We start from the raw sequence: 26,834 nt of genomic DNA, 5'->3' as shown, positions 1-26,834 counted from the left end.
AACTTTTCTAACTCCCTTTTGGAAACTATCGCACTTCTCGCTTCCTCCACAAGCAACTTTGTTGCGCTTGGCGATTTTAATATCCACCTTGAGGATCCCTCTAACATCCTGGGAACTGATCTGCTAGGCGATCTCAAAGCCTATGGGATCAATCTGGCTAACTCGGGTGCTACTCATGTGAAGGGCCACCTGCTAGACCCTATATTCTCCAACTCGGACAACTTGAAGTCGGGTCCTGCGCTGGCCCTGCCCTGGACAGACCATTTCATGGTGTCTGCACGGTGGCAGTTTGACATCTCAGCTGCGCTGGCCCCCAGAGTACACACCGTAGAAAGAGCGTGGTCTAGACTCCCAGTGGATAGTTGGGCGGCTCACCTGGAGGCATCTCGGCCCCCGTTAGGGTCCAATCCGCTGGTCGCAGATGAGAAGCTAAATTCCTGGCTCACTAGCTCGCTGGACGCTCTCCTCCCCAAAAAGAAACAACTTACTAGAGGGAAGAGAGTAGGATCGGCGCCTTGGTATACTTCTGAGCTAAGGGCATTGAGGAAAGGCTGCAAGAGGTTTGAGCGGACCTGGAGGAAAGACTGGAGCGAAACGAGCCGCAAAGATTATCGGGCGGCTATAAGTACCTACAAGTCTGCTATTCGGGTAGCAAAATCTGGATTCTTTGAGGAGAGAATAGGCATGGCGGCCAACTCCTCGAAAGAATCGTTCAGAGTTATTAAAGAACTCCTGAAAATCCCCGAACCCCCGGTCAATCATGAGGACCCTCGGGAGAAGTGTTCAGAACTGGCCACCTTTTTTAAAACTAAAATTGATAACATCTTGGCATCTCTCCCTCAGTCATCCGAGGATGTTTCCTCTGGTTGCACTACGAGCCCTCAGCCTAGTGTGCGAACTGCAGAGTTGGTCTCTTTTGGCCCTGTCACGGTGGAGGAAGTTTTGACAATTATGTCAACTATGAAAAGTGGTTCTCCAAAAGATCCTGCTCCTATGAAATACCTGAAGCAGGTAGCCCACACCATCGGCGGCCCAGTGACAGATCTCATCAACCTGTCTCTTTCCCAGGGTGTGGTACCCCCTGGTTGGAAAGGAGCGGTAGTCAAGGCTCTTTTAAAGAAGCCTAATCTGGACCCAGCAGATCTCTCCAACTTTAGGCCTATATCCCTGCTCCCCGGCATCAGCAAGGTGGCGGAGAAACTGGTGAATAACCGCCTATCGGGCTTCTTGGAGGCCAATTCCCTGTTGGGCGACTCCCAGACAGGCTTTCGTCCTGGTCAGGGGACCGATACCGCCCTACTGGCAGTCGTGGAGAACGCGAGAAGCATTTTGGATTCAGGGGGATCGGTGGCAGTGATCCTCCTGGACCTTAGTGCTGCATTTGATACTGTAGACCATCAAGTGCTTCTCCAACGGCTGTCAGGGGTGGGGGTCTCTGGGCTGGCCCTTAAGTGGTTTGCTTCCTTCTTGGAAGGCCGGTCGTTTGAGGTGTGGGAAGGCCACGAGAAATCATCTTCGTTACCTCTCCAGTGTGGTGTGCCACAGGGCTCATCGTTGAGCCCTACCCTTTTCAACGTTTATATGGCCCCCCTGGAGAGTGTTGTACTGCCTTTGGGTATCAAGATAATCAGCTATGCTGATGATACCCAGTTGGTGGTAGGCCTTTCCCAGTCGGCTTTCTATCCCGACCGGCTGCACACGTGCCTGGATAAGATCTTCAAGTGGATGTGCAGCTCAGCCCTCAAGCTGAACGGCTCCAAAACGGAACTGATGCTGCTGGGGAACTCTTTGTCATCTCTTTCTCCCAGCAGCTGGCCCATTTGTCTGGGTCCATCACCTATCCCCAAGCAGGAGATCAAGAGCCTGGGGGTTTGGCTCGAGCAGGACCTTTCTTTTAAAACACATGCCAAGAAGACTGCTGGCGTGTGCTTTGGCCTGCTTCGATCTGCCCGGAAGATCCTACCCCTTCTTCCAGAGGTTTCCAGGAGGTTGCTTATTCAGGGGCTTATCATCTCGCGGTTGGACTTCAGCAACGCGTTGTTCTTGGGTGCTCCAGAATCTACCTTGAACAAACTGCAACAGGTGCAGAACGCGGCCGCCAGGCTCCTGATGGGCCTTCCTAAGCGTCAATCGGCTCGCCCTGCATTGAAGGCCCTACACTGGCTCCCTGTCAGAGACAGGGTGAAATTTAAGTCACTCTGTGTGGCCCACAAAATCCTGCAGGGGAAAGGTCCACCCATTTTGGGGGACATGGTTCAGCCGTATAAGGCCTCTCGTTCCCTTCGCTCAGACCATCAATGTCTGCTGCAGGTTGCGAGGGTGAAGAAGGCAAGAACTGGGGGTAGAAGATTCTCTGTAAATGTGGCCATGCTATGGAATTCTTTGCCTTTGTACTTACGCTTGGAAACGAGTCTTCTTCGCTTCCGTAAGCTTTTAAAAACCCATTTATTTACTGTCTAGTTCTTGTGTTTCAGTGGCAGTGTCTTCCTTTGGATCAGCGCGGGGATGCCCAAGGGTAACCGGGCGCTATATAAAATTCATTAATAATAATAATAATAATAATAAGAAGAAGAAGAAGAAGGAATGGTAATTTTATTTACTTGTTTTGGTGAAAGACTTCCTGAAGAATTACACCACGCTCTTGCCATGGATGCCTTATTTTTCCTATAATTATGGAAAATGGCTTTTTTGTTACTATGGAGTACAGTAAAGGGTGAAGTACTGTGCAGTATACTTCTCTAGTCTTGAAAAAAACTGTAAATTAAAAATAAGAACTGCAGTCAAATGTCATAAAACCCAGATCACACTGATTTTCAGTGCTCACTTTGAAGGAAGTCTATGGCTGTGCAAGTATACTGTCATAGGAACAATTTGTGGCGGAATATGACCCAATATAAAAATGTACTTATATATAGAGATATATTTATGTACATGATTTGTTTTTATTTATTTTACTACAGCGCTATGATACCCTGCCGGGTCAAGTTTGCGCTATATAAAACTTTTCAAATAAATCTATACTACTATTATAAAGAGAGAACACAAACCTTTGAGCCAGGTAAACTCGGGAACCACAGCACCAATCCACACACTCGATACATCGTAGAAATTGTCAGGGTGTGCAGATGGTCATAGGCTATAAAAAATTTAAAATAAACGTAAACTTAAAAATATAAGTTTAAAAAAAAAGTAGTGCACTGAAAGTAGCGCCGGCTGCGACGCTGCGCTGGCCGCGACGTAGCGCTGGCCGCGACGTGCGTGATGAGGAGGAGGAACGGCGGACATGGAGCGGCGGTGAAGTGAGGAGTGCGGGGAGAAGCGGCGGCTCAGGTGCGTCATGACGAGGAGGAGCGGTGGACATGGAGCGGCGGTGAAGTGAGGAGTGCGGGGAGAAGCGGCGGCTCAGGTGCGTCATGACGAGGAGGAGCGGCGGACATGGAGCGGCGGTGAAGTGCGGAGCGGGGCGAGGAGCGGCGGCTCAGGTAAGGTAAAGGCACACATTGGAGTCGGGGCGGGAGGGGGTCGGGGCGGGAGTGGGTGCGGACACAGGGACGGGCGGGAGCCCTTACTGCACGCAAGCCTCAAATGCTGCCCCCAGCCCCCAACGGCGGCTAAGGTAAGGCACACATTGGAGTCGGGGCGGGAGGGGGTTGGGGCGGGTGCGCACCGAAGGACGGCCGGGAGCCCTTAGTGCACGCAAGCCCCCGCGCAACGCTGGGGCGGGCTGCTAGTAACTAAATAAAGAACGTTTATATTGGGCAAAGCTTTCATTGAGCTACAGAGTGCTTTAAGGACACCTTTATATAGTCGCAGGAACACTTGGGTGCTTGTGCTAGAGATGGATGGTGAACATGGCCTTTGTTTTATTATAAAATAATGAGAGGAAGTTCAAAAGGCAATCTTAAATAACAGCAATAGTTCTTTAAACTATTTAAATCCATCTGTTTATTTGAACACTGAAAACCTACAACAGAGAGGAGATTGATGGCATACAGGATTTCTTTGACAAACTTCTGTTGCCTATGCTGCTGGATGGATGCAGGTTTTGTGCACCTTCTGCAGAAATGAAAGAATGCCTGTTGGGTTTGCAGCATCAGAATGCGGGTCACAATGTGGTACATCTTCCATTCTGTTGGTTTAAGTTGCCATTGATGCATCATGTCCTTTCGCTGGTTTTCTTATGTCATTTGTCACTGTTTGTGCATTCTGTTGGTTTGCAGTGTGATTTGCTTCTTTTGCCAATCAGGCATTCGCTCGATGAAAGACCCTTGAGGCGCTCGGCAGAAGAAGAAGCATTTGCTTGTCATTGGCAGAGATAATTTCATGCAGGTGAAACATTGGAAACTTTGAAAGCCAATGGGCTAGCAGCGGTACGCCAAGCCGCAGCGGTAAGCCAAGCCGCAGCGGGTGGCAGCGGATCCATTATTTGCACAAGCGCGTCAAAAGCGAATGGCCACATCCGTCAATGCAGAACCACTGTCAAACTCAAGGTCAAAACAAGCACTGGCGTTGCCAATAGGTCTCGCAGTAGGAAAGTTGGAGCTATTACAATTGCAAATAACAATGCCTTTTTTTTGTTTTCATTTAAAAAACATAAAGGGCTTTGTCATTTACAAAACCAATAGCTCCAACTTTCCTACTGCGAGACCTATTGGCAACACCAGTGCTTGTTGCATTTGTCACCCCGAGTGAGACGGGTATGCTCAGACGTGAGTCCCGTGCTCTCCATGCCACTGGAATCAAGCTATCCAGGCTGATGAGGGCTGAAAGCCCGAAACTGGTCCTTGTATGCTTGTTTCCAGTCCAAGGAGGACCTGGTTTGGCAGTTCGGCCTGGACTGTTCCCATGGGGCAGAGGGTCAAGACTGATTTGCATATGGCTGGGTTCAAACTGGAATGGCATGGTGAGCAAAAAACGATGGATTTAGGCCCAGATCTCTGTACTGGGGTGAATATATGACATTGTTCTGCATTCTGTCCATCACCTGTTGTTTTTAGAAGGTGACCTGAAGCAGCCTGAGATACGGTTGACAGTGCATCTTCGTTGGGAAGGATGTTTATCTTCGCCTGTTGGAGCTGGCCCGAGAAGTGGTCCGGTGGATGTTCGGTTTCAGTCTAGATTGCTTAAAGGTTTTATGAACTTATGTTGTTTTCTGCACAAAGAAAGGAGGGAGGACTACACTCGGATGGACATTTATAAACAGTGATGATGCCCTTTGATTGGTGGAGAGAAGGAGCTGTGAGGGCTCACGGGTTATGTAGTTTAATGTTTGATTGGCTGCTGTGATTTACTAGTAAAGAAAGTGAAGAATAATCCTCACCTCCGTGTTCTGAAAAGAATTCAAAATTCTTGATGCATTAGTTGTTTTTTTTTTTTTTATTTGTCAGCAGGTTAAGGTATATTTCATTGGCAAGTGTACAGTCCTTCCAGAAATGCCTTACTTGTTTTTAATCACAGAAAAAAACAAACCTTCATGTATCAAAGTTTAAATAATAAAGAGACCACCGCGTGCCCTGCTTTGGGATGGTCGGCCTCGTGTCGCTGTCCGGAAGCTTACCATGCCATGGTACGACGGGGGCATTGCGTTACCAGATGTGCGGAGGTACTACTGGGCTTCTCAGCTTACCGCTATTAACCATGGTTTTTACGGTCCTGTGGACAGCCCGGGCTATGCAATGGATAGATGGCTTTTGCAAGGGGGCAATTACTACCGCGCCCTCTATTCTAGATCCTTCGATCGGAACCTCACGGGTCCGACAAAGGCGGCGGTCCATACGTGGCGTACGGTCAGTAGGATACAGGGTTGGCAGGGCAGACTGACGAAATTCACCCCTCTATTTGATTCCGACATTTTAGGCAAGCTCTGGCACACCAAGGGTTTCGACAAGTGGGACCTCATAGGTATTTCGAGGGTTGAGGACATGCTGGCCAGGGGGGAAGTTAAGACTTTCCCGCAGTTGCAGGCGGAATACCAACTGAGTGTAACAGAGTTCTTCCGTTATCCCCAACTCAAGCACGCAATAGCCGCCGCCAGACTTGAGGAGGGTGACATCCCTGAGAGTTCTCCCTTGGAGGACAGAGTACTGGACGGGCATATGCCGGATAGCGCCATCTCTCTGTCCTACAAGAAGCTGATTAATGTTCAGGTCGACCTCCTCCAGCGCTTGCGGGAGCAGTGGGTGGCCGATGGTCTGGCACTGGACGACGAGGACTGGCAGAGTGCTGTGTCCTCCCCTAAGGAGGTCGCCATCTCCTCGCGGCTGCGGCTGGTCCAGTTCAAAATCCTCCACCGGGTGTACGTTACCGGCCCCCGGCTTGTGCGTATGGGCTTCTCGCCGGATGGCCTTTGTCGTCGTGGCTGCGGAGCCCTTGCTACTTATATGCATATATTGTGGGAGTGCCCCGTTATTGCCCCTTATTGGGAGAGGGTACATCGAGTGATGAGGGAGGTGACTGGAGTGGAGTTGGCTGCAGAGGCGCGTAGGTGCCTCCTCAATGTCTGGGAGCCGAATGATTATAGCGCGGCGCAGACCAGATGGGCTACACTGGGCAACATGGTCGCTAAGCGGGACATCGCGCAGAAATGGGGATCCAACGTGGCCCCCCTGGTGGTACAATGGAAGGCCAACATGGATTGGTGTATGTTGCGTGAAAAGACTGTATATACTGCCAGGGGGCGGCCTCAGACATGGAATAAGGTATGGGGGGCTTGGAACGCTTACAGAGGTGATCTGTGTCTGCCACCTGAGCCGCTGCCTTGCGATGAACGCCTGTCACCGTAGAAGTTGACATCAGCTATGCTACTCATGTTCTGATTCTCCTGTTCTTCCTTCCCCCCCCCCTTTTTTCCTACATCCTACTTAAGTTCCTTTTTAGATCTTCTCTAGCCTCTTACGCCTCCTACTGACTCATAGCCATTTCTCTCTTCCATTGCCTTTTCTGCGCCCTCGGGCGCCTCTGTTTACGTTTTTGTTTGTATATAAAATAAAAAAATAACCTGCACTGTCCTGATGTGAATCGCTTTGCACTATAACCATTCTGAGACCTTGCTGCCTTGCCTCCGGGATGTTAGGCTGAATAGCTGTGTGCATCATTACAATAAAGGTTTTCAAAAATGTAAAAAAAATAAAAAAAAAATAAAGAGACCACCCTTTTTGTTAACTGCGGCAAATGCCTCATTTCTACTGATGGAAAAGATGCACTTAAAGTGCTCTGTTTCTGATGTGCATTTTTTTGCGGTTTTCTACAGCGTGAACTTGAAGGCATCAGAGCGCTTTACTCGAGCACCAGTTTCGTTACAGGCGGACACATTTTTGGGCATTGGGAAATTAAGTGATCTACCCAGAATCAGAGGATGTTCAAAAATTAGCCTTATGCCAGACTCTAAAGTTGTTCCCCACCTTCCGAGACGGCCCTCCAGCCCTTAAAGCCACATCCTAATTGCGTTACAACATAGCTTCCAGCAATATTTCCATGCTAAGAATTCAAATATCATAAAGCTGATTTTGTGAAACGGATGAGCATACTAATTTAACCGTATCGCCAGAAGCAGTATTTAGGTGCCTGCCATGCGATCAGTAACTCTGCCAAAATGGAGCGTCAGCGTCACTCAGAAAACTCCAGTCCGCTTGCTTAAAACTGGGCGTCACCTACCGACCACAAGAAGGTCGGCTAAAAAAACAAGATGGGCATTTAGATATCAGGAGCACTGTACAATAGCAGAAGTCTAGCACAAGCTTCTTCAAATTGTTGGTATTCCTGTCGCATTGGCTAAGATCATGCAATTCGTCGCCACTGATGAACAATGCAGTGCTCCATGAAAGATACATTATTCTATATAACAAGAGGGGAGATGGGTAGAGGGTGGATTGTTGAAATAACTAGGAAGACAGTGGGTGAGGGGTGAGGGGGGAGGCAGGAGTGTTGCAGGGGGCGAGAGGAGGCTGCGTGTGAAAGAAAAGGCATAGGGGAGGAGAAGCCGCAGAGCGCACGCTGGGCGAAGCCCTTTGATGTGCTGTGAGCGGCCGGGAAAGTGAATAATTAGGGGAGGAGCATCCAGCTTTGCTAGTAGTATCAGTGAGGGACCCCGGCACCCACTCACAGAACATGAGAACTCCCCTCTGAAGCGAAAGAGTAGGGACAGTGTGTGGGGGGGGGGGAGTCTCTCCTAAGAAGAGCATGGGGTCACTGTCACTCACTCATTGTTGTACTAAGGAAGCGCTGCACAGAAGCACGCGCTGGAGTGCAGTGGTCGTTTCCTCACACCCCTCTATCTGTTGTCTCTGATGCACAAGGGTTAGCTATAATAAGTACAGTAGTTGCACCGGGGGCTAGGGGGTGGGGAAAGGGGCGTGGGAAGGGGGGCGATTGTGCCCCAAGTAGAGCTGATGGAAGGGGACAATTTTCCTATAACTACTTATCGTGCAACGTAGGCTGCGTCTAGCGATAGCTCTGCTGTCTGGGGCCTGCGAAGTTGGTGAAGCACAGCAAGTACATGGAAGTGCATCAGTGAGGAGGATGCGCGCATGCGTGCTCGTGTTTGCGATCAGATAGTTAGTTAATCGCAACACGTAAGGAAGTGTATCAGTGGGGAGGATGCACAATTTGGCACTGTAAAACAAACACGGGCCAGTGAGGTTTGAAAATCTATGTCTGTCCTTCTTGGCACAAGAGGGCAGAGGCAAAAACAGAACCTCAGATCTGCCATAGCGAATTGGCTCCGTCTAATGTGAGACTCCAATAGACATTGCGTGCTAATAGAACAAAACCGCATGTGATACTCCAATAGACATTGCGTACTAATAGAACAAAACCGCTTTGTACTCTGGATCTTGCAGTTTTCCAGGCACCCTCATAAGTATGGACTTAAAACCACAACACATATTAAACAAGCAGGGCAACATTTGCAGGGAACGGTGGAGGCAGGGCGGGGAATGTGACGCCAGGGAAACTGATACAGGAGGGAACTGAAAGTAAGGCCGGCCTGCGGCAGGCCATGAATAATTAGGGGAGGAGATGCCGGCAAACTGAAAGTGCGGCCGGCCTGCGGCCGGCCATGAATAATTAGGGGAGGAGAAGCCCTTTGATGTGCTGTGCTAGGCGGGAATGTGCGTGCTAGTTGCTCACGTGAATCACGTGAACTTCAAGAAAACCGCGGGGCTGAAAGCCCTTAGTTTGAAGTTGATTTTGCCGACATGAATTCTCGCTCCGCTCGATGCGCTTGCGCACATCGATAGGTCGCGAGACCTAACTAGGTCTATTTATTTATTTATTTTATTTATAAAGTTTTATATAGCGCAAACAAGATCCCGAGGGATATCAGAGCGATCATGAATGAATGAATGAGCAACTTATAAAGCACAAATAAATGCCCGAAGGTGCCAAGGCGCTAGTGCAAATAGTCTGCTACAGAAGAGAAAAGTTAAATGATCCTAGCACTAATGGCAATATTATGGAGGAACGAGCCACGTTTTCAGAGCTTAACGAACAGGAAGGTGGGCTTGCAGACAAAAAATGGAATGAGGAAGAGAATTCGAGAACTTTGATGCATCCGCTGAAAAGGCTCTCCCTCCCGCCCCCCTTGCCTTACGGAACTTAGGAGTAACCGACAGGTTTTGCTATGCCTGTCGCAGCTGTCGAGATGGAATGTGCAGTTGGAACAGACTCGTTATAACATCAGGGCCAGTATTGTGTAGTGCCTTGTGAACAATACATAATGCCTTGAAAGTCATAGCTTGTTGACCGGAGCCAGGGCAGTTTGTGAGTCACCACAGAAGCTGGATGGACTTTGGGAAGATCAAGAATCATTCTTGACGCCGCATTCTGTACAAGCTGCAATTTGGCTATACACATCTTGTTTATGTTCAGGGAGAGCGCGTTACAATAGTCCAGCCTGGACAAAATCAATGCCAAAGCCGCTTGCTTACGTGCAGGGAGAGAATGAAAAGAAAACACTTTCCTAAGAGTCTTAATCACCCAAAAGCAGGTTGAAATCGTCCAATTAACTTGAAGACTGAAGGACAAGTTATTGTCCACCAGAACTCCGAGATTCTTTGCTGAGTCAATGGGGATGGGTTTTTGACTCAGCATTTCTGGCGTCCATGATTGGGTCCAAATGGATGGTTGGCTACCAAAGATCAAGACTTCAGACTTATTGCAACTGAGTGTGAGGTTGTTTTTTACCATTCAAGTGGCCACTGCCTGCATGCAGTTCTTAACGTTTGTAGCCAATTCCTCTATGTCCTTCTTGATAGACACAGTTACTTGTGTGTCGTCTGCGCAGGGCAAGACCTGAAGCCTGAATGGTCTTATAAGTTTTGCCAGTGGGGAAACATATATTGAACAATGTGGGGCTTCAGGATGAGCCCTGAGGAATCCCACCTGGGGTAGTTATGAGCTCTGAATAAAACTGATCCGCAGCCACTGTCTGTGTCCTATCCGTCAGGAAGGATGACAGGAGCGTGAGGGCGGAGTCTGCGGCCCCAGTTTCCTGCAGGTGGGTGGGGGATATGGTATCAAAGGCTGAGGGTATATCCAGAAGGATTAGCACTGCAGCCGGTCCTGAATCCACCAAGGAACAGATGTCATTGGCTGCTGATAATAATGCCGTCTTGGTACCATGATTGCTCATGAATCCAAGGGGCACAGCAGGTTCTAGATAGCTTTTCAGCTGGATATTCAGGTCTTTCACATGATTGACCATGTCTGAAGCAGGATAACTGTGGCTTGTCCGTAACATTTCTGGCCTTTGGGAAATTTATGGATAAAGATTTATATCCAAAGGAGAATACGCTCGCAGAATTTCCTTCACAATCGAGATAGTCTCAAGGAAGAAATTCTGTTGACAAGTTCTTCTCCCCTGTACTTTCTGTTAGATACCGTGCAGAGTGTGGAGGCAATCGGCAAAGCATATTGAAAATTTTCAAACACAAAATATGAAGATCCATGGTTATTGTATAGCTGCCTCAGGGATAGGCTTCTTCCCTATATACAATCTATGCGTCCTTCAGAACCTGAAGGATTGCCGTATGGGTATTTTTCCTATAGTGAAATGCTGGTTGTGTTGCTTTTGGAGTTTCAAAGTAATGGCATGTTCTCCTTGGATACATCCAAAAGGATTTCCTCTAGAACAGTAAGGTGCTGTACATATATGCATATATTACATGCTTAGAACTTAGGGGCAAATGTATGAACAAGAACTTTTGCGATTCCTTAATAGCAATTTTTAGCGAATTGCTATTAAGGAATCGCGAAATGCTATGTATGTAGGAATCGCAATAATAATTGTGATGCCTTAATATTCCTTAATTGCGAATCGCAATAGTGATCAGCTGTAGGTGGTTGTATCAGTTTCTCCTTTTTTGTTGTCTAATAAGGGAGCCATTTGGAGTGATTAGCGAGCATGTTGATGTCAGCTTTTAGGCGGGCGGCTTTCCATTGACAAGTAAGATTTCAGTTCTGTCACAGTTAAGCCTCAGTCAGTTGACGTCTATTGATCATTGATTGATCGCCTTTTGAGAGAGTCAGTCTTCTCTCAGTGGTCAGTTTGCATCAAGTTCTGAAAGTCTCCTCCCATGAGCAAAGACTGATGGTGAGTTGGGCAAGAAGCATGTGGCATAGGTATAAAGGCTGTGAATTGTGCAGGAGGCGATGGGACTTTGGTATCACTGGATGATAAATCTTGTGACCCAGAAGCTCAATATATTATTTACACTGCTGCGGTAGGGTCAGGGCCAGCCCTGCCAAGTACCACTCATCAGTTGTTAGACTAACACATTTTAATGTGGTGTTCTGCATCACAGCATTACAAGGCAATAATCACGCATTTTAGCGCCTTGACCACCTGCACGCTGAGGGTGAAACAGGGAGTCACCGCGAGACTCCTATTGGCTGCTCAGGTCTGTGTTAATAAATAAAATATGACATGTTGAGAGATTGAGGACCATTAATATTACATCATTGCATTTTGGCAGCATGCAATTGAGAACTGCTTCGGGGTTGTGCCGCAGCAGGCTCAGTGCTCAGCTCACTGTACTCAGCAGCTCTGTCACGTGACCTGCAGTAGTTCCTTCCGTGCTAGTAGACATACTCATTATTTGAGGGTGGCACCTTCCCTGGCTATAATTACTGTCAGTGACCTTTCCTGCTTTTGGCCGCTTTTTATTCTGAATTCCGCCGGACTCAGAGAATCATGAAAGTGTTAGTCTCAGTGAGTTTGTCAAACTCACTCTAATAGGTGAGTAGTGGTGGTGCAGTATGTGTGGGCACAATGGCTACGCAGTTGAGCAAGTTGCTCGTGCCACCACCGCAGCAGGATGGATCCAACCAGAATCAACACTACCAGCGGCGGCTGACTCGCCGCCGTGAACCTGCTGTCAACCAATGGCATTGATCCCGCAGGACCAACCCCCACAAGCGACTAAACTGCTGAGTGTGAACTATAGCAGCCTAGGCTGCTGGAGTGGTTCAGCAACCCAGAGTACTGTCACCAGAGTCCAGTGAGGCAGATTGTGTGCCAAGAATCATGCAGAGGTGGCGTTGGTTGCCGTCGTAGTCTCCAGCCCTAGCCGCCGGCCACCGCGGGGCCCGCCTGTTACTGCGACACAGCTCGCCTCGCGGAAGTAAGTGCCTGAATTCACAGTAACCCTCTCTTAGTTGCACTGACCTGCTATGCTCAAAATCAGATTTTTCAGCTGGCTCGCAGCCATGCGATCTTGTGTCCTCCAAGGCCCTTTCATTGGGATACTCCATTGTTAATTGGTCCATCCGAGTCCTTTGGCTTGCCTTTTAGTGAAGCTCCTGCAGGGTAACCACACAATGCATATATGTTTAATCGTTTTTACAGTTTTATATAGCGCAAACTCGACCCGAAGGTATTGGAGCGCTTTACATGAGCACCAGTTACATCACACAAGGACACATTCATTTTTTGGTAGGCACGGGGAAATTGAGTGGTTTGCCCAGAATTTCAGGATGTTGAGCTAATGCCCCATACTCAAACCTGGTTCCCCAGCTCCAAAGTCAGCAGCTCTGGCTGTCACGCCACAACCTCTCCCAATATAGGCCAATCTCCTCTCAGTCCACCCGTGGCCTACTCAAAATGGCAGCTGCCGTACCAGTTTCTGGAATCCTCCAGGGCTTATCTTCACTGCTACAGAAAAGCAGCAGGCAATGCTTCACACATCCTAATATGTGGCATTCATTCAAGTTTCCCGCCTCAGTTTTGATGTTTGGGGCACACTGCGGGGATGCTTATTCCCGGAGTCAGGAGCGGAGTGCTAAAACTCAGGCCACCTTTATTTGATCACTGGCCACCAAATTTACATCTTCAAATGTAAGGATTGTTCTCGTCTCCAAAAAACTACTCCTTTCATGAAAATTGAAAAAAATACACAGATCATAAATGAATGAGCCTTTGTGATGCAATGTAAGGAGGAAAAGTCCCACCTAGATTGTAGCATTTCAACAGTCTGCAGTTTCATTTGAAAGCACAATACATATAATGAAAATAAATATGGTGCTATTAGAGCAAGTTTACTAAATAAGCTACCTGCCACGCAGTGTGTCTCCTCACTGTAGTTTCATCTGGTGCGTTAGCGCACTACTCTAACTTCTTTTGGGGGGAGGTGAGGGGCCCGAGGGTGACAGTAGACTTGGAGCCACTGTTATCATTGGTGAATTGCAACTGTTGTTACTGAAGTACTGCCTGTGAAACACGTGTTTAATGTTTAACCCCTAGGGCGTTTCCAGAATTTTGCAGCGCGTCGGCAAAATTCCACGCATCCGCAGATCGGACTGCTCCCGGCCATCCGACACACACACCCACCGCGGCGTTGGACGGCCGTCCGACGCATGCAAGGGGTTAATATCATGGTTACACATTTGTTTAACAGTATGGTCAGGTTACAAGGGCACTAGGTTAGCGCCCTTCCATTTGTGGTACTTTGCAGCAGTTTTAAGATCTTCCTAGAGTTTCCCATTGCGCAAATGGGTGTAATTTCTGATATTTATATGTTTCTCTCGTCTTCATTGCTTGATTTTGCCTTCGAGAAAGTGTCACTCATAGTCGTTGAAATGTCACTGATAATTACACTGAAATTATGAAAATGCCACACATAACAATCTGAAACATAGGCAGCTTTGCAGGACTACTGAAATTACGCAGCTGGGTAAAACCAAATTATATCCCAGTGTTGACTAAATTACACGGCAATAAAAGACAAATAATGCAGCGTATGTGGCACATTTTGTGACAGTATTATTTCATTATTATGACTTTTTACGTTGTAACACTGACTGGGCAAAGGCTTCACGTCCGAATCGGTTTAACACCTCTATACATCCATCAGCAACTGAGAGGTGAGCAGAAACTCTTGTGAAGGGCACTCCACCGGTGGCGACGCGTCTGGCAACGTTTTAAGTAACTTTTTATCCATTTGAGCTAAAAACATTTTTTTTTCTTAAAATCTCCATATTATGCAACAGACGATGACTTATGCTGCAACGGCCGCAAACCCGTAGTTATCCGGAAATGCTGCAGTTCAGAATTGTATAATTCAATTATCACTGCACACACTCAATAACAAATAATTACTATACAAGGTGTTCTCAAATCCAACTCAAAAATACATTTTATGGACTAAAGAGAAATGCTCAGTAAGAATCGTAGAATTAAAATTTCACATGATGAATGCATGCAGATTTCTGTTGCAAAAACATTTTTAAATATTTATTATTCTTTAAGCAAATGTAAAAGACATATATGACAGCTAAATTTAAATAATCCAAGTTAGCCTCCATTGATATTGACAAAAACAGTCAGCGTTCATTGGACATCCCATTAAGACATATTGTGTTTATCATTTAATTATATTCCAACAACAAAAGGGAATGTATGTAATCCTTGAAAAAAAACTTAGACACTGGCTGGCCAATGCTGATTAGAATACATTTGTTTCCTGTCTGAAGTGGCACAGTGAACCAAAAAGTGATTGTTGGACAGGCCACATGAAGAGCCGCTCTCCCCCGGCCCAACCAGGCCCGAGCCCAGTCACGCAAGTACCACACACCACCATTGCACGTCCTCCGTCCCCTCAGGGACCCCTGCCCTCGAACATGTTAACCTCGTGGGTCCGATCCTCTGCCGGCCCACGCGCCCAGCCCGGGCCGCCATCTTGGACACTTCACCACGAGGCCGCCTGGCCCCCGATCGACCTCAACCCTGGGCCTAGCCCGGCCTCAGACATTCCGGCACCACCCTCCACCCAGGAGGTGAGCGGGCTACTTGGCGAGTCAATGGGAGAAAGAGGTGCCGATGGCTCTCCCCCGCCCAGTGCCGCTCGCCCATCGCCTCCCCGGGCGCTGGCTCCACCCCCCTGCTGGGTGTCTGGACTCCCTCATCCCGGACCTCCCGACCTCCAAGTGCGAGGGTCCGGACATCAAAGCACACCAGCCCTATAACTGGGGCAGCTCCAGAGCAGGAAGGCAGTTGTATCTTGGAGTCGAGAGACGTAAAGAGGAACTCATCCTGGACGGACTACTGGCGCTGCCGTAGCTCTGTCCTGTGCACCATCGTCCTGCCTGTTGGCGCTGCCACAGCCGTCGTAACCTTCATCCTTCATCGTCGTCGGGATCTGCTGGCGTGGCCGCGGACCGTTGTAACCGTCATCTTTCACCGGGACCTGCAGGCTCCGCCGCGGACCGTCATCCTTCCTTCATCCATCTCGGGACCTGCTTGGCTCCTCCACGGCCCGATCATCTAGAACGCCGAGCTCGAGGATTGAGAGCTATTTTGTACTCATTGGTAACTAAGACTGTCCCGCTACCCTTTTCCTCAGCCCGAGATCAGAACCGAGGGGACCCCTGAGTCCAGACCTCCTTGTATCATACCATCGTAACCTAAGAATTGCATATAAAGTCTCGTTAACCTTCAACCTTGTGTGGTGTCCGTCTGTGGGGGGGAAGTTACTTGTCTGTACAGTCGTTGGAGACGGCTCTCCCTGGAGACCTCTCCCCGTAATCTCGGCCGACCCTCCCGGTCCGTCTAACATTGGTGGCCAGCGGCGCGATCCGAATCACCGCATAACGTACAGAGAGTAGCTCACCCCACAACGAACCACAATGTCAACTAAAGAGAGCGGATCAACTGAGAAATTTCAAATGGAAAAACTAGAGGAATACAGCCATCGTGAACTAAAGCAGTTCTGCATCGAACTAGGTATCGCTACCACCGGACTAAGCACCAAGGACGATTTTAAGCATGCCCTAGAATCTTGGGCAGAGACCGGGGATGTCGAAGCCCCCGAGCAAAGCACCGCGAAAAATACCAACACGGCCCCGGAGGGGCAAAGAACCAGTCTCTCGCAAGACGAGATCCAAGAAAGAGAAAAAACCCGACTACACGAACTAGAAATGGCCCGACTCAAGATGGACGTAGAACTCAAGTTGGCCGAACAAAAAATAAACTTAGAGCACCTGCGTCTCCGAGAAGAAAGAGAGGAGAAACAGAGGCAAAGGGAGCTCGAGGAAAAGAAACTAGCATACGAGCACGAACGGAACCTAGCCGAGATCAACCTGCGCAAGCAGAATAAAGAGTTAGGGGTGCCCGAGAGACCACACACCCCAGGGACCACGGAGAAAAAAGTACACATCCCCAAGGATGTTGTCCGAGAATATTTTCGAGAAGACGACATCCAGCAATGGTTTAAGGCCTATGAAATCGCGATGACTGCGCACCGGATCGACAGAAACGATTGGGGAGCCGGCCTATGGGGCAAATTCCTCAATGAGGGTCGCGATACCCTGTTACAGCTCCCAGACCACCAGATGACCTCCTACGACCATATGAAAGCGGCCCTCCTCACCCGCTATGGCCTCACGCCCGAGATGTACCGTCAGAGGTTCCGAGACTGCACACGCATCCCGGGTACAACTTGGGTGGACTATGTAACGTACTTTAGCCGAGCCTTCGAAGGCTGGATCAGAGGGAACAACGTCACGACCTACGAGCAGCTGTTCAATCTGATGGTATGGGAGCATCTGTCCAACAATTGCTTCATTGAACTACGCCAACACCTCCTCGACAGCAAGTTAACCGATCCCCGGCAGCTCGCAGCCGAAGCTGACCGGTGGGAGATCACCAGAGTGGGCCGGAATGGGTCCTACGAGCAGAACCGGAACAACAATGGTCACCACCGACCCAGAGGAGGAGGAGGGGGCCAAGGACGAGGAAGAGACAACACTCCGGCCGCCCCCGCTACCAGCACCACCCCCCCGGCCAACCGGGGCAGCACCCCGGCGCGACCGGGGTACAGAGCCAATGTTACATGTCACCGATGCCAACGAGTCGGCCACTATGCAAACGACCCAAGCTGCCCGCAGTATCAGAGTCCAAAACCCCGCCATGTGGCCGCCGCGGCACTAGGGGAAGAACAGATCTCCGAGGAACAAGAAACAGACGAGCAAGAGTATCAAGAGTGGGAGCCAGCCGCCATGACTCTCGCGTGCTTATGGGGAAGAGACATGGTCCCGCGGGTCCCCCTACCCGCTAACACCCGGAAGTACAGCCAATGGGTGAGCATAAATGGACAACGGGCCGAAGCCCTTCGGGACACCGGGGCCAGTGTGACAGCCGTCCGCTGTCATCTGGTGACCCCAGAACAATATCTACCGAACATTCTCTGCCCTGTGCGATCAGCCGACAACTCGGAAAGTCTGTGTCGGATGGCCTGCGTCCCCTTTGAGTGGGGAGGGGTCTCCGGCATGTTGAAAGTGACGGTCCGAGACGACGCCCCCGTGGACTGCCTCCTCGGAAATGACCTGGAAAGCTCCCCGTGGGCAGCCGTGGAGCGAAAAGAACACTTGGGGATGTTGGGCGTCCCGGACTGGGCGTGCGTCACCACCCGGTCCATGGCCGCCCGGGCCAACCATCACCCGGAAGAACCAGAATGGCCGGCGCCACCGCCTCCGGTCGCCCCAGCCGAGACCCCCCACCATGACATCCCCCTCGAACTTGCTCAACCTTCCGACCTCGCTAACCTTGACCAGTGGGCTCAAGAAGGGGGACCCACACAAGAACAATTTCGTCAGGAACAGAAGACCTGTCCCTCCCTCGAGGGACTCCGACAACAAGCGCTCGCCCAAAGCGCAGGGGATACCTCCGGAACTCATTGGGTCTACTGGGACAATGATCTGTTGTACAGCGAGCAACGAATCGCCGAGCTGGGGGCCAACCGAGTACTAGTAGTGCCCCTCCGCTTTCGAGACTTCCTGCTGAATCTGGCCCACGATGTCCCCCTGGCAGGGCACCTGGGACAAGATAAAACCTACAGCCGCCTAGTGACCCACTTCTTCTGGCCCAAAATGCGAAACGATGTGCACCAGCATTGCCGATCTTGCCCCACGTGCCAAGCTAGTGGAAAGAGCGGCCGCAAACTAAAGGCCCCCCTGCAACCCTTTCCAGTAGTCACGACCCCATTTGAGAGGGTCGGAATAGACATTGTGGGACCCCTGGACCCGCGTACAAGACAAGGCCATCGCTTCATCCTGGTACTAGTGGACCACGCCACCCGCTACCCTGAGGCTATTCCTCTCCGGACCGTGACAGCCCCAGTGGTCGGCCGGGCCCTGATGGGAATCTTCTCCCGTGTGGGGTTCCCCCGAGAAGTCGTCAGCGACAGAGGCACGAACTTTATCTCTAAATACATGAAGTCCCTCTGGCAACAGTGTGGGGTCACCTACCGCTTCACGACCCCCTATCACCCCCAAGGAAACGGACTTGTTGAGCGGTTCAATCGCACGCTAAAAGGGATGATCGGGGGATTGGAAGAGCCCCTCCGTCGCCAGTGGGACGTGCTGCTGCCGTGCCTCCTCTTCGCCTACCGGGAGGTCCCACAGAAGTCCCTAGGCTTCAGCCCATTCGAACTGCTATATGGGCACCCAGTGCGGGGGCTGCTCAGCCTGATCAAAGAAGGCTGGGAGATGCCTCCGGCCAAGAGTCCTCCAGATGTCTTCCGGTACCTCCTCACCCTCCGCAACCAGTCCCGGCAGTTCAGAGACCTAGCAAAAGCCAACCTAGAGGCCAGTCAAGAGGACATGAAGAAATGGTATGACCAGAACGCCTCATCCATTGAATTCGAGCCGGGGCAACAGGTATGGGTAATGTCCCCCACAGAGCCATGCGCTCTCCAAGACAAATGGACGGGACCCTTCAAAGTAATCGAGCGCAAGGGTCCTGCCACCTATCTGATCGATATGGAGTCCTCCCGGAATCCACTCCGAGTCCTCCACACCAACCGACTGAAGCCCCACTTTGCACGAACAGAACTCAGCCTACTGATGGCCACAGACAATGGGGTTGAAGACGACTCCGAGCCTCTCCCTGACCTCTTGCGGACCCAGGAGCAAGACGGCTCCGTGGATGGGGTCCGACTCTCGGAGACCCTCACCAGAGAACAACGCCAAGAGTGCCAAGCCCTCCTGTCACGGTTCGCCAGTCTGTTCTCCCTCACCCCAGGTGTCACTTCCTGGTGTGTGCACGATGTGGACACCGGAGACAGCCCTCCTATCCGCCACCGGGCCTACCGCGTACCTGATCGGGTACGGGCCTGCATCCAGGCGGAAGTAGCTAAGATGCTCACGCTCGGGGTCATCGAGCCCTCAGACAGTCCATGGGCCAGCCCGGTCGTACTGGTCCCCAAAGCAGCCGCCCCCGGAACCACACCAGAACTCCGGTTCTGCGTCGACTACCGGGGCCTGAATGAAGTCACCAGAACGGACGCACATCCCATCCCCCGGGCAGATGAACTGGTCGACCGAATGGGAGCTGCCCGCTACCTCAGCATCTTCGACCTGACAGCAGGTTATTGGCAGATCGGCCTCACACCCCGAGCACAAGAACGTTCTGCCTTCTCCACCCCCGATGGCCACTATCATTTTACGGTCATGCCCTTCGGCATGAAAAATGCCCCAGCGACTTTCCAACGGCTCGTCAATCAGGTCCTGGCGGGGCTCGAAGACTTCAGCGCCGCCTACCTGGACGACATCGCTGTGTACAGCCACCATTGGACCGAGCACCTCCACCACCTCCGAGCAGTGCTGCAAGCCCTTCAGCGAGCTGGCCTTACGATCAAGGCCAGCAAGTGCCAAATTGGACAAGGGTCTGTGACCTACCTCGGACACCAGGTGGGAAGCGGCCTAGTGGCCCCTCTACAGCTGAAAATTGCCGCCATCCAGAACTGGCAGCCCCCTATCACCCAAACCGAGGTACGAGCCTTCCTGGGCCTCACGGGCTACTACCGAAGGTTCGTGAAAGACTATGGTACCATAGTGGGGCCTCTCACCGAGCTCACGTCAAAGAATCAGCCCAAGAAGGTGAACTGGACCCCAGAGTGTCAAGCGGCATTCGAACAGTTGAAGGCCGCCATGTGTTCCGCTCCTGTGCTCCCGGCCCCAGACTACAGCCGGGAGTTCGTCGTCCAGACGGACGCCTCCGACCAGGGCATTGGGGCGGTCCTGTCCCAAGTGAACACCGAAGGCCTTGATCAACCGGTGGCCTTCATCAGCCGGAGACTCCTACCACGGGAGCAACGCTGGAGCACCATAGAGAGGGAAGCCTTCGCTGTGGTATGGGCCCTCAAGAAACTCCGGCCCTACCTTTTTGGCACCCACTTTCGGGTACAGACTGACCACCGACCCCTGCAGTGGTTGATGCATATGCGGGGGGAAAACCCAAAATTGCTACGCTGGTCCATCTCCTTGCAAGGTATGGACTTCACAGTCGAACACCGGCCTGGGTCAGACCACGCCAACGCGGATGGCCTGTCCCGGTTTTTCCGCCTCGACGAGGAGAGTCCCCAAGAGGATGGGTAACTCTCCCCGCCTTCAGCTGGGGGGGACGCATGTTGGACAGGCCACATGAAGAGCCGCTCTCCCCCGGCCCAACCAGGCCCGAGCCCAGTCACGCAAGTACCACACACCACCATTGCACGTCCTCCGTCCCCTCAGGGACCCCTGCCCTCGAACATGTTAACCTCGTGGGTCCGATCCTCTGCCGGCCCACGCGCCCAGCCCGGGCCGCCATCTTGGACACTTCACCACGAGGCCGCCTGGCCCCCGATCGACCTCAACCCTGGGCCTAGCCCGGCCTCAGACATTCCGGCACCACCCTCCACCCAGGAGGTGAGCGGGCTACTTGGCGAGTCAATGGGAGAAAGAGGTGCCGATGGCTCTCCCCCGCCCAGTGCCGCTCGCCCATCGCCTCCCCGGGCGCTGGCTCCACCCCCCTGCTGGGTGTCTGGACTCCCTCATCCCGGACCTCCCGACCTCCAAGTGCGAGGGTCCGGACATCAAAGCACACCAGCCCTATAACTGGGGCAGCTCCAGAGCAGGAAGGCAGTTGTATCTTGGAGTCGAGAGACGTAAAGAGGAACTCATCCTGGACGGACTACTGGCGCTGCCGTAGCTCTGTCCTGTGCACCATCGTCCTGCCTGTTGGCGCTGCCACAGCCGTCGTAACCTTCATCCTTCATCGTCGTCGGGATCTGCTGGCGTGGCCGCGGACCGTTGTAACCGTCATCTTTCACCGGGACCTGCAGGCTCCGCCGCGGACCGTCATCCTTCCTTCATCCATCTCGGGACCTGCTTGGCTCCTCCACGGCCCGATCATCTAGAACGCCGAGCTCGAGGATTGAGAGCTATTTTGTACTCATTGGTAACTAAGACTGTCCCGCTACCCTTTTCCTCAGCCCGAGATCAGAACCGAGGGGACCCCTGAGTCCAGACCTCCTTGTATCATACCATCGTAACCTAAGAATTGCATATAAAGTCTCGTTAACCTTCAACCTTGTGTGGTGTCCGTCTGTGGGGGGGAAGTTACTTGTCTGTACAGTCGTTGGAGACGGCTCTCCCTGGAGACCTCTCCCCGTAATCTCGGCCGACCCTCCCGGTCCGTCTAACAGTGATGGAATAGAATGTGCCCCGAAGGATTACCAGTCACTGAGATTAATTTTTCCCCATTCCATCCATCGCTTATTTTCGTTTCACATTGTGACACCCTAGAGTAACAGCTGCCCCCAGATGTGTGTCCCATAGTTCACAATAGGACCCAAATCTATCTACTATAGGACTCAAACTGCACCTCCCTGATGAAGCCTACCAATGCCGAAACCTGTCTGAGGTGGGTGGCTTTTTTCCCCTTCCATAGTGGACTTTGCCTAGCAGTTCAGGCTAAACTGTTCTTATTGGAGAAAGAGGATTTGCCAATGGTTTCTTCTTATTTAGAATAGCACAGTACGCAAAATATTTATATTATGGTTTATGTATTTGCTGGTCAATACTTTGTGAGTGTCTTACTTTAGGTGCATTTGCTCACATACCAGGTCATGCAATGGCAAATCGCAAAGCGAAGGTTCCTGCATTTACGTATGGAAACCGAGTGGTTAGTGAAAGCATAGTATGGAAAGACCTCTTATGCAAAACCATAAACTCCAACCTATAGCTTGCCTCTGTCGTGATCTTAGTAAATGTAAATGTTGACCTGCATTTAATTCCTAAATCCACCTAAACTCATTCCGCATACATTTTAGGACTGTGTTAGCCCACTGGCAAGCTCAGTAATGTTGACCTCTGACATGTACACGGATATGTCTGGTCATTTCTCAGAATTCATTTTTCACCCTGGACAGGTCGGTACCTTGGTAGATGCATGTGATAGGTGTGCCATTGAAAACTGTACAAATCACAGTGACACAGACTGGCCATAGGGTGTTCCCATAGATTAATCCACATATCGTACGTTTGTTTGGTTTTATGAACTAAACTGTAGATTTGCAGATTAAGGCCCTCATTCTCACTTTAGAGCAATCAGTGAGGCTTCAATTCTGCACCCGTAATTTGCAATGCTATAAGATGTGATATTTTGCGAATATGTGACGTACAGCGGGATCAATTACATCGCACTACGTTACATCGCGGTAATTACAATGCAAGTCGTTACAACGACTTGCGCTAGAGGCACTGGATTTAGGAATAGTAGGATTTAAGATTCCAACTCCAGTGTGTGTAACAGTAGGGAAGGTGTTGGAATAGTAAATCATACTATTCCTTCGTGTAGAGCGCCATCCAGTGCAAGTCATTGTAACAACTTGTGTTGTAATGACCGCGATGTAAATGTATCGCGGTTTAACGACCGCAATGTAAAGGTCATTCGCCGTATTTTGCAGATGCAGTTTAGTGCAACGCTCTGATGTGCTTCGTTTCGCACCTCAGAATGGGAATGCATGTTTTTTCCTATTCTGAGGTGCTGGTGTGCTGTTTGCTTGCTTGATTTACTCCAGATTATCCCTGAAAATAATTGTGCATGCAAATTCCCTGGGGGTGCATTTGTGGAAAATGAGTAATCCCAATTTGGGAGTAATAAGGGCATAATACAGCCAAGGCTGCTTCAAATCTTACAATAAACAATGTGAACACAAATTAGTGGGCTGAGCTCTTCCCACTTTGTTATCAATTCACCATGACTATCACAGAGATCATCATGGCTCTCACCCTGATCAAGCAAGAAAGCAACTTGTCCCCAGATGGGACTGGACCATCTTCAGCACGAGAACTACCTGGAAACGATTCTTCGTAGACAGACATTGTCTTGTTTCAGCCTCAGACAGATGCGGCCTTAGTCATGTGAAAGCTGTGCACCTGCACAGGTTCGCCAAACCCCAGGGGCCGCCACGCCAATATATATCCTTAATATAATAATCCTCTGAGGATGGATACATATTTGCGTGGAGGCCCGGGCAGGGATTTGGCGGCCTCCGCCTCTGTTCCACTTCCAAACACCCTGTCCCCCCCCCCCTCTTCACTGGCCTCCGCGCTCCGTCCCGCCCGGGACCCCTCTTCCGGGGCCCCTACCTACGCTCCCTGCCCAGGGCTGCCATGAGCCTAGAGCCGCCCCTGCCTCAGACAACTGACCCCCCCATCCTGCAAGCCCTCAGGTACTATTTAGTGGCAAGAGGAACTCCTCAACAAATTGTCTCTCAACACTGATTCAGTGTAATTAGGGGATGAAAAAGAAACTTTCCAAATTAGCTGTAAGAAACAAAAAATAAATTGACCAGATACAAATTTACAGGGAGCAGCTGACTTGCCTTTGGCTTGCATTAGTTTGATCCTCCAGTGTAGCTGCGTGTAGTAATTGTCAATCCGCATTAACTCTTGGTTTGCATCTCCGTAGTATACAGTCTCTGCTTTATCCTCTTTGAATGAGTTGCCAAAAAGTAGAAACATCCAATTCTCCATCGACAGTGCATTTCGACTGGTGACTCATTGCAGGGGCGGCCTTAGGCATGTGCAAGCTGTGCACCTGCACAGGGCCGCCAAACCCCAGGGGCCGCCACGCCAATATATAGCCTTAATATAATAATCCTCTGAGGATGGATAGATATTTGCGTGGCGGCCCCTGGCAGGGATTTGGCGGCCTCCAGCTCTGTTCCACTTCCAATTCGGAAGGGTAGGAGTAGCCGCAGGTACTGGTCATCTAACGCCTTTTCTGGACGTTTTATTAAAACACCTTCCTGACTCAGGAAGGTGTTTCAATAAAACGTCCAGAAAAGGCGTTAGTTGACCAGGTAGGAGGCCCCGGAAGAGGGGGTCCGGGTGGGGCAGAGCACCCCGGAGCTCACGATTCCTGAGCTCCGGGGGGCTCTGCCCCACCCGGAATCCCTCTTCCGGGGCCCCCTACCTATGCTCCCTGCCCAGGGCCGCCAGGAGCCCAGAGCCACCCCTGCTCATTGGCCCAATGTCAAGACAATTCATTATAATGATTTGTTATGCACTCAAGGGTGGTAGCTCGCCACCTCCATTCCCAGGTGTTGGACAGTCTGTTGGCCTACTTTCATTAGATTCCGTGGACGACAGAACCATTGTGTTTCTCTCGCGCGCGCGGCAACGAGTGTTGATCAAAGTGAATAACATCAGTATTATGGACTATCGAGGGGCTTTGTCTAAAAACTTCTCTCAGGTAATTTAAGAAACTGAAACACAAATGGTGATCTCCACCGAGGGAAGCTGATCTGCAATGCCAATTAAGGCATTGTTTTACAACTAGAAATAACTAGGCGCGCAAAGAGTGCCGCGCGTGCCCTCCACCCCCGTTGACATTCTAAGCATGCCTAATACGGTTAAAATGCAAAACATCTGTAATCTACATATTCATGCCATCAACATTCTAAAATTGTATTATCAATTGAAATGCATAAAAGCATCTGAAACCCACAGACTCAGACAATTGCAGGGGAGATATTTCAGATCCGAGATCGAGATGTGCTGCCGGAGAATGACTATTAAATGGCAAGGGGTAGGGGGGGCACCTTTGAGGTAGCCTCCTGCCTGAGGGGGCCTTTGATTGACTCTGTGCAGATCATAACCTGCTTTTCAAAAAGCATGTGTAGCATTAGAAATCCAAAAGACGACCAGAGGTTACACAAATTATTTTTGGTGGTTTTCGTGGAAATAAACTTTCGCGAAAATTGAGAAAAACGAAATGTAACCAGAACAAATTCTCTGTTGTAGCAGATTTGTTCCAACAGACTAAAGTGAGACACCTGTGGTACTCTCAATGTTTGCCTACTAAGCAGTCGAATTGGTTGAGCTGCCAGTTCTTAATCCTTCTGTGTGTTCCTGAATGGGGTATGGAATGTTTCCGTTAAGTCATCTGCAGCTCGGGAGGGATCCGTATGTGTGCTGTGCACAGGGCTTGCCTTGGAGAAGATCTGAAGATCACACAGGGGGCCTTTCACAGCGCCTATTGTATTTGTAAGTTGAATTTATTTGAAAGAAAATAGATCTTCTAGCACAGAACCCATACTCTGAAATCACGGGTTCTGGGGTATGAGATATTCTAACCCAGAATTGACAATTTGCTAATTTATCAGCATGCCTGTTGAAGTTGCTGAACACACACAATCTTGAAATTGTTTGTATCATGGTTTGTTTCTCAACATAGTGATTGCATGTTAAACCCCCTGTAGAAGGCAGGAATAGCTGGCTTTCAAGAACGGCTTGCCTTTGGCACCCCGACCACATCTGTCGAACCCACCGCCCCATTCACTCCCCAAGGGACAAGCAAAGATGATGAGGGACAGGAGAAAGCCTCTGCCCTTCTAGGAATGCCAAGGGCCATGGGCACCCACCAGCTAGGAATGTACTGGACACATGAAATGAAATGAATTTGTATAGCGGACTTATATCCTGAGGCATCTTGGCACTGTACGCATACCGCTGTGGAACCCTTCTTGGCTTTTCCCTGTGAAATGCCCACTCCTGGGCACCCCCAAGATGAAGCCAGGCATCTCGGTGCTGTTGGGGCCATTGTGGGGATTAAGCAATCTACTGAACAGAGTTGCAGAGTGGGACTCCATGATTGGAATAGGCACCGAGGCGAGAATAATCAGGTCTGAGGAAATTGAGCCCAAGACCCGCCAAGGTGGGAATTGAACTCTGTTCCCGGACCAGACCTCGGCATCAGGGTCTGCCGCTCTAACCATTGAGCCACACTTCTCCACATCAGATGGTGTTCGAAACACAAGGTGATGGTGCCAACTGTTTAGAGTATTGCTGCTCAGATACTGGGGAAAGTGCAAGGTGTAATGTACCTAGAGTACATGATGGTGAACACTTCTGTAGAAGAACAGAAGGCAATTCCACCATTGAAAAGTTGTACCCCAGGGCACACAAGCTGGCCAGCTAAAGAGAAATAGCCAAACACTGAAAAACAACAGAAGGAGCCTCAGTGTAAACATTGTGGACTGCGGTAACAAAGCTTTTAGCATGTGTAGGTTTAG

General features: G+C 50.3%; 1 protein-coding gene across 1 annotated transcript in view; it reads left to right on the top strand.

Annotated features, from left to right (window-relative positions):
• Window positions 1-26,834, top strand: part of GFRA4 (GDNF family receptor alpha 4) — a 779,926-nt gene that overhangs the window by 42,117 nt on the left and 710,975 nt on the right. The gene's annotated exons all lie outside the window — the stretch shown is intronic.

This window comes from Lissotriton vulgaris, chromosome 3_2, assembly GCF_964263255.1.
Source record: "Lissotriton vulgaris chromosome 3_2, aLisVul1.2, whole genome shotgun sequence".
Lineage (NCBI taxonomy): Eukaryota > Metazoa > Chordata > Amphibia > Caudata > Salamandridae > Lissotriton > Lissotriton vulgaris.
This window is presented reverse-complemented; position numbering and strand designations above follow the sequence as displayed.